A 9692-nucleotide genomic window follows, 5' to 3' on the forward strand; every position below is an offset into this window, starting at 1 on the left:
GCACCCCATTAGACTCGTCCAGAAACCGCTCCTAAAGTTTGTAGCATTTTATTATAGCTAATCACAGGAATCTTGGATTCAAATTGGCAACAATAGGCTCAAACAGAACCACAATGGTGAAAGTGGAACAGGACTAGGGAGTGCGTCATTCTATTGCACACAGGGTCACTCTGAGTGGCAACCTACTGGATGTCCCTAACAGATGGATTTAATACATATATAAAGATGTGGTCATTTTCAGCCATTACAAAACAATTAGACAGACCATTATATCACATGGCTATTGATGTATTGGATGAGACTTTGCAAGGGCAATGTTGCTAGATTACTTCTAACACATTCTACTTCATTTCCTTATTTTCCTCTTACAAGTGTTGACTTTATGAAACATTGCATGCCCATCTCATGTCAGTGTTTACATCCAGAGCACAAAAAATGATGGCATCCTGGTGAGAGTTTTTCATTTACTCTGGAATTAGGCATCTCTTTCTTAAGTTTATATATAAAATTGATAGTTACATGCTTTTTATCATTCTATATGTATGTGTGAGGGTGTACAAACACACGCACACTTTGACCAGCCTCCGTACTTTAGGCATACCATTTATATATTTAATGCAATTATTTTAAATTACACAATAAAAACAGTGGGCCTTCCTTGATCTGCCTACCTCCTACAATAATTGTAAAGTCAAGGGTATACAAGTTAAATTTTTGGTGGGTAGGTTGTTTTAAAATTTTAATTAAATGTTTTACTTGTACCATGATTATACTATACTTCTCTTATTATACTTGTATCATCACCCAAAATGACTTCATTCTGCAATCGCTAAAATTATCCAATCATTTAACCTACTTTTTTTTCTATTTTTTTTGGTCTATCATCTTATCAAATTTCCAGTATTTTTACTTTTCACCTATCAATCAATTCACCTTATTTTTCTCCCACAGACTCCAGGCAGGGTCCACCTCTGTAAGCTATCTCTAGTTTGTCTTCTCACTGCCCTTGACTTTTACCTTTTGTAACCTGTCTGGTAAAAATTCCAGCCATGCATCAATCCACTTGTGTGGCTTCCATTCTCCATTCTCACTTCCAAGCTGTGAGTGACTGCAGGTGCACGGATTGGGTCCACTTCACACTCGGGGTCTCTGAACACAAACAGCCCCCCAATATGCCCTGGCATCGCTGTTTCTCAGTTTCATCTGATTAAGCACGAGATGGACGTTTTCTTGTTATTTTCCCAGAAAAAAACCTAGTTCTATGACACCTTCCTAGGTATATGTGGCCCCTTTAAAATTTTTATCCGAAACGGCTTTTTAAAATAAGTTTTCCAGCTTCCTTGCTGTAAAAAGATAGGTGGTTAATTCTTATTCCTTCATGTGGAAATCAGGTTCTTGGATGATAGCTATATTCTTAATTGCTGCCTCTACATTTCTAGTGTTAATATATTGTATCTTCTGCAAATCCATTCTCTTTTGACTGTAGCTTAAATGTTGTCCAGGTGTCAGAAGTTTGTCTTCATCGTACCTTGATATATAGTTCTATTAATATTTTCCCACTCACCTAACTTCTAGTAGTGATGGCCCCAAATCCTCAGCTCAAATAAAAACTGTCTTGTCCATTTAAGTTAAATTATCTGGTATTTAAATGACATCCTTCCCAAAATTGTCAAAGCAATCCAAGTAAATAAACTTTTCCCATTTATCTCCAGATTTACCGGCCTTCTGACTTCTTGGTAACTAGTATCTAGCACAATGTGCCATGATTCCCATTTCATTTTAATTGCATATTTAAAATGTGTCCTTTTCTTGTATGTTCTGGAAAAGCAGCAGGTTTTTGTATGTGTCATAAACAGTTTCAAAGAATATATGAGAAAACATGAAATAAAATCATGTGAGATATTCTTATACCTGCTATTTTTTAAAAATGTGACTAAGAATTATTTACTATAAAACCTAAATATTATTTTGCTTTATATAAGTATATTTGTAGCAAAGAAACATTTTAATGTACATTTCATGATACTTTCATCATGAAATTTTATTATCTTAATAGTCTCTACATTTTGTTATTTTCTAAACATTTTAACTACATTACCTACATTATATGTACTTATACAATATATAAGTTAGACATACAATATATCTATATCTAGACAAGGATCCCTGGTACAATAGTGGGCCACACACATAAGAAGGTCAACATTTCCAAACCACCAGTCACTCCAAGTGAGACAAGAGACTTACTCATACCACAAACATTGTTTTGGGAAGTTTGAGAAAGGTTCAGAAATTAATAGAGGTAATTCTGTTCTTGGAGAGTTTCTATGAATAAGAATCAACTTAATGGCAGTGAAAATACCTAAAATTATTTCCTCAAGATTATTTGAATTGATACCTAATATTTTCTTCATAATTTTCAAATGAATATATACATTTAAATTTTTTAGGGTGAAATAAACAATATATGCTTGACGTAGTTAATTCATTGTGCCAACCTAGCCAATAAACACATGTGGGGCAGATGGATAAATGACTCAGTGAGCCTCTCCTTTCGAGTTCTCAGGTCTCTTGCTTTCTAATGGTCGGACCAGGGTGCAGCTGCCTTACTCAGTTCCCTGCTTTAGCTGGCAGAGCTCTCTTCCTGCAAGACACCCCTGAGGAGAAGCCGCATGGGCCTACCCCAAAGGTGCCCTTGGTGCTGGAGCACCCATGTGGAGACCCCTGCCAGCGCTAAGATGCTTAGACATTCACTGACTTGGCTTTCCTCCCGTAGTCAGCATTGTTGTGTCTGTTTTGTGAGATGGAGGAGGACTTTGTGGATTGGTGTCAGACATATGGCCTAATGTTGGACTTGTGGGCTTGGGCAGCACCGAGTTGGAATGTTTTCTTAATGTGCATTTACCCTTTATATATAAGTCTTTCTTACACATGAGTTTCTGTGGATTTGTTTCTCTAAAGTACCCAGACTAACACAATACTCATGTTTTCTGTGGTTGCTGTTCATTACTCTAGATTTCGCTTCACTCATCACAACCTTATGTTCATCAGAATGAAATGTTGCCTTCTCTTGTGCCATCCTAAAAATGCTAAGTATATTTGATCTCATTGTTGCAGATAATTCTTTAACCCATATTTTTTGCTCACTTTCTTTTTTTATTACTAACAAGGGATTGGTCCCTCTTACGAACCTGTTCAAAGTAAATGAGGAGTCTTAACACCCCTGCATTTAAACCATTATTGATCGGCCTTCTCGAAGATTAATTTGTTCCTTTGGTTCACTCACCGCACTGCGTGGATTCTGCCTCATAGGCAGCCCGTTAGGACAGGGAAGGAGCAGCACAGCGGGTTTGAGACGATAAGGTAGTTTTTTCCTTTAATCTGTTTTTCTTCCTTTTGGAATATGTGTTCAGTTATTTTATTTTCTTCAAAAATCATTTTATTGGAAACTAATAAAAATATCATATTATACTATAGTCCAATTATATCCAGCAGTACTTTAAAATTGCGACCACTTTAGGGGAGTAGAAAGCCTCATCTCTCTTCCCCAGTGGTCACTGACTGCTGACCTCGATGTTAGCAGCCTGATGGATAGCCCACAACACCAGTGGGCTCATTGTTCTTTTGTCAGCCCAGGAAGGATCTAATACTCCAGGTCAACGCCATAACTTAAATGTGTAAAATCTTCTTCTGCATTCCATTTTCATTGTACAATTTACATGTACACTGGAAGCATTTTAAAGTGCCATGACTTGAGTCAAACAAATCATAGAAACCAAAATGGTACCATGGTTTTAATGATTTAAAAGAGGTCTTTTCAAGCAGAGCTGCCTACTGCACTGTATCCTTTGATTTCTTCACGGAGGCTTCCGTAGCCATTGGTTGCTAATGCAGGTATAATACAACTTATGAAAACTTCCAATGTTTCCCATTTATCATCATGTTCTTTACTGCTCCATTTATGAAGATGTTTGTTTTACTTCTGATGAAGTGTAATTCACAATGAACACAATTTTTTATTCTATTTTCGTTTATAAGTGTATCGAGTAAATTTTCTTTCAAGCTAGTTGTTTTATATCCTCTCCTGAATCCACATTAAAATTCTGGCAGTTTATGTTGACATATGACTTCCATTGTTTTTATAAATTATCTTTTAAAAATTTGCACTTGACACTAATGTAATTTTACAATAGCTTGCTCATTCTATTGCATTATTTTTGTAATAGGTATAGATATGATTCTCTTCCAGCTGTATTTGTTAGACTAGACTAACTTCTGTTAAAGTACTTAAACATATTTTTCAGTAGCTCATTTGCTTCTCATGTGGAATGTGTTATAACTTGGAGGTGACTTTTCTACAATTGCTAAAGAGTCAGATTCCTTCCCTGGAAGAAATGTCTTGTGATATTGCTGTGATGAGGCCATAATGACACAAATCTTTTGCGACCAAAGTCACAAAAAGATTAAAGCAAAAAGAGAATATCTACATGGGAGATGTTTTCTCTTTAAGTCCTGGATCAGGAGATGTCTCAAAGACAACTGCTACTCACATTTCTTAGCAAAGCATTGAGTCTTAAAACAACGCTTTCTCTACAGCAGAGGCTGTGGACAATATGTACACCAGAGGCAGGTGTTTGCGTTTCTTTTCTTTTTAGACAGCACAAGGGCATGCTGAATAGTGTAAGCCATGAAAAGCGTGTGTCATGGTTGTATCCTTTTGCCTTACTCTTGCAATCTGGACTGTGCCTGGATATTCTGAGAAGGTGGACTCTGTGGGAAGGAAGGCCCCATTTCCCGCTTTGCGGGAGGCTCAATAACACCCTGTGATCTGCAGAGGACAGACGCACGCTGAAGGTGAGGAAGACTGGAGGCACTTGCTGAATCAGATAAAATGCTGCAGCCTTAGTGTTAATTACAGCTCATCGTAAACCAAAAATCATCAGCATAACCGAATTAGTGGATAATACCATGATAAACAGAGAAAAGTTTAAACTTGTCAAGAATTTTACCGTATTTGGATGCACAATCAACACACCCAGAAATCAGAAGACTGGATGCTAGTTTATGTCACGGAATTATGGTGTTGGCAAAGAATATTGAAAGTACTATCGATTACCAAAAAAAGAAAAAAAAAACTATTTCTTGGAAGAAGTACAGCGAGAATGATCCTTAAAAGGAAGGTTAGTGAGACGTTGTCTCTCTTACTTTGGACATTCTATCAGGAGGAACCAGTTCTTGGAAAAAGATATGGTGCTTGTTAATGTATAAAACTTGTGAGTGGCTCTGGACTTATGAGCATTTGGTTTCCTTGAACAGAGCATTGCTATGAGCCACAACCGTCGGGATGGCACATAAGAACAACAAAAACAAACAGAAAAATCCACGTTGTTCTAATATACTTTGACTTTCAAGCAAAGTCATTTTTGTGCTTTTAGAATCCCCAGTATCTAGCATAATATTTGGAACATTAGAATATATTAATTTGAAAAGTGAGAATTAATAATTTATTACATACTAGGTAATATATATATATATATTATATATTAACTTCAGCTGTGTAGCATGAAAATGAAGATGATATGATGTGTTAAAAAAGTGTTGGGGCAATGGATGGCCTCTTTTTAATTTACAAATGAAGAGGAGAAACACAATCATCAACATCAGCATCAGATATAATTCCATCCTGAAATCTTCCTTATCAATTGGGATACCAATTATCCTTCCACAGCACTATTGCTCTTCTGTGGTTTTGATAAGTCATTGCCACGGCCACACAGAACTCAGATTTTACTCATAATGTCTGAGGATGTTAAGTTAACATCTGGGACCAGAAATGCTCAGTTACAGTCTTCTCATCAGGACGGCCTCTTCTTTGTTCTCACAGACGTTCCCGTCTCTGGTGCTTGGTTTCTCATACCGAAGACCCTTGTCCTCTGCACAGGTAATGTCTCAAAGCTCTTTTAGTCTTTGTAGTAAATGTCCCAATAGCACACCATTCGGCCATAGGCTCAGCCTGAAGGCATTACATTCTAACAGTGTGGGTAAGAAAACCAGGGCTCCAATTCCATGTCTCGAGTCAGCCCACTCCAAGTCCCCTGCCCATGGCAGTTAGTTTCATTTGCCCCAGGAGCTGGCCAACCAGAGCTTGATTAGCAGAGTTTCCGTTGCTCCCGCACTCTCTCAGTTTCTGGCTCTTTGTCCAACTGCACCTGCTCTCTTGGACTACTCTGGTGTCACCACAACTGGGCTGAGGAGGTTAAATGTATAAGAATCTCTGCACCCAAAGCATGAACTCCCTGACTGGTTCTTCTACTTTGATGATCTTGAGGCCCCCCTTCTACTTCCAAGTTAGTTTATTTTAAATCCAATGTGATGGATAAGGAGTAAATGCCTTGTTAGAGTTTCAAGTTTTTACAATCAAAATTAACCCTGTTTGCAATCACTCACAACTCAATTATGGAATCTATTCAGTATCACAGGATCCCCAGTGGCAGACTAGGGCAGAATTGGGCTGCTAAGGCAAGGTAAACCAGTAGAAACCACCTGATGAAAGAATGTAACAGGTAAAGAGTTACCATCTCAGAAACTGAGAGGGGCAGGTCTACACTGTCCTGTAGTGTCACTATGAGTCACTTTTAATTTTAAGCAACTTTTAGAGTTTTATCAGCATCTTTCCACATTTTCTCTTCATTATGAGGAAGAGAATGGTTTGGTGGAAGTGACAAGACTAAGGCTAGAAGGGCTGTATCAACTAAGTCATTGTGCCGCAGGTTGGATTCATGGAAAGAAGACATGGAGGGAGAGAGTCTGATGAGAAACTTTATGGGAAAATTGCTATCAACGTGAGAGAACAAGTGATTTTTTGACATCCGAAATAAGAATACTGTTTGTGTTATTACTGCTTCCTTTTAAAATGTGTTTTTGTGGGAAAGCATTAAATGAGAGTTTGAAAATGAAATAAAGGAACTTTGTGGTGAAAGATCAAATTTTCCAAGAATAAACATGGAAGCAAACTGAAGTACAGAAAAAGAAGTACAGCTATCGCGAAGCAAGTTTAAAGATGATAAAGGAGAAAACGGTGGGACACACTCAGAAGGAGCCTCTACTTTATTGTCAATCATCTGCTGAGGGGGAGATATCTAGTATCATATCCTAAGGAAGGCTGTTTGGAAACATTTGGAAATGATCTCTTTGAATTGAAGGAAAACAAAAACTCATGCTTAAAGACAAGTGAACGGAGTCTTGAGATTCCAACCCTAATTGAAAATTTATAAGGGAAATGTTGTTGCATTTTTACCTGAAATCCATTCATGTGGTCTTCCTCCTGGAAAAATCCTGTTAGTCATGGTTGGCTGTTGACACACAGTAAAATATAGTTTTTTTAATGTAAATATTTTGCATTTTATATTGGTTTAAAAGTTCACTAAGCAATTGATTTCATGGATATGTGAATATCATGGTATATAAAATATATAGGGAATCTTTAACTTATCTTACTATTTTATGTTATGTGAAACCAAAGAGTATTCTACACACATATAAATCCTCAATACCTTGTATTATAGAATATTAATTAGTATGCACTAATTGAGAGAGACTGCCTTTGTTTCAGTTTTCTAGAGGAGCAATGCAGGAGGCATATATAGCTACATACAGGCAGTTCCAGGTTACAAAGATCAAGTTACAGACGCCTGCTTGTCCAAAATATTACATAAATCTGTCCTCACATTTATATCACTGAGCCATCACCTACTTGCAAGACATTCTTGCTCACAGTTACCTTCACTGTTGCACATGTAGCTTTTAAATCATTGAAAGGCCTTCAAGAACCTATTCTTGCATTAAAGTAAGCCTATGAACCATTTTCCAAGGTAACTACAACTTCCAATTAAAAGTTTGAAAGGTTATGAACAGGTATCACTCATAACCTGGGGACTGTCTGTACATAGAGGAATTTTCTTCTGAGAACTACTACAAGGAAGTGGCTTATACAATTGTGGGGTCTGATTATTCAAGATCCATGGACCAGGCAACAGGAGAAAGGCTTCTGGCAAGCTGAAAGTTTCTAGTGTTTATTTGTTTCCAAGGGGCTGACCAATCCAAATTTGTCAAGACACTTGGCATCTTGAGGCCTTCTTGAATGCCAAGAACCAGAGCAAAGCGATCAGCACATCATCCATTTATATCATGGAGGTAGCCCATACCCACAAGAAACTCTTTTCCCAACGGGTTGGATACTCACATCAGATCACAAAATGTGACCTAATAATATAGATTCTTCCCAAGCACTATAAAACATGGCAAGCTAACTTGATGTTAAAAAAAAAGACCAGCCTCACTGCATTGAGTCAATTCTGACTCATAACAGCCCTACACAGTTCTAGAACTGCCTCCCCCCAATACAATGATTAAAAAATAAATTTAAAAAAATAAAAAGGAACTGCCCCTGTGGACTTCTGAGGCTGTAACTGTGCAGGGTTAGAAAGCCTCTTCTTTCTCCCATTTCTCCCATGGAGCAGAGGAGGTTTTTAAATGCTGGCCTTGCGGTGCATCCTCATGATTTACTACTTCATCACCAAACTCCTTCAGCTAAGTTAATACAGTCACACTAACAGTGACAGATGATATTGTGACAAAGCTAAAAAGACTGTGTAAATATTAGAAAAGTGAGCTGGGATATTATTATTATGTTAAAACATAATGTAAATTTCTATAACCAGTGCCCAAATGCATTATTATTAAAGATTTGTTCAGTTCTCCCTATTCTAAGTTTGCAAATGGCTTTTGGAAAGTACACGAGGCCAATGAACAAAGAGCAAGAAGGTGGAAAAAAGCGAACTGGGGGTAAAAGCTAGAAAAGGACAAAAAGGCACAATTCATGGAAAAGGTGAAGTCCTCTCCCAGAGGCAGTGCTTGCCTTGTGTTTTGACACCAGAGATATAGAGTCTCTGGAGTCCAACAATGTAATTTTATTATAAAATGAGATTGTATTATAAAAAATAACTGGAATGACATTGTCACTCTATGTATATTCAAACACGGTTAAACTTTTTTTCTAATTTATATTTCCTTTCTTAGTGTATTTTACTATTGTGGTATATTTTTATGCCTACTTAAAAGTGATAATGATTTCTGTCCCAAAGAACAACACTTTACAAAATAACTGTAACAAAATTAGTGTTACAATTATTTCATTTAAAATGCTAAGCAAAATATCCCATATTTTAAAATCAATATGGTGAAAAGTCATTACTTTTCATTTCCAAAGTTTCCCAAGGTTAAATATCAGCACCCATTCAGAATTTTTAGGCTCTAATGCAAAAAAATATTGTTTTTAGAGTTCTATTTCAAAATGCTGTTGTAGAGCCTCTAAAGCAGTAGGATTTACTAACTTGTCTCAGTGGATAAACTTCACCACTTACATAACTCAAATCATCTCACTCAGCTAGTGAAAGACTCAAATATCAAATGTGCTGAAAGATTCAAATATTAAAACAAAACAAAACAAAAAACAAACCACAACTCAGTGGAAAATGTCTTGTGCTTGAAAAAGAATGAATAAAATAACGAAGAATCTGATGGAGATCTGTCAGGATAATCGAGTCTACAACGAGGGTCTAGGGAGCAGCAGACAATAAATCCAAGGACCTTGAAATATTGTGGAAATCTTCTGTTAAAGACTTCATTAACCT

Source organism: Echinops telfairi, unplaced genomic scaffold (genome assembly GCF_000313985.2).
Source record: "Echinops telfairi isolate 266 unplaced genomic scaffold, ASM31398v2 ScPeMD7_11;HRSCAF=52, whole genome shotgun sequence".
Taxonomy (NCBI): domain Eukaryota; kingdom Metazoa; phylum Chordata; class Mammalia; order Afrosoricida; family Tenrecidae; genus Echinops; species Echinops telfairi.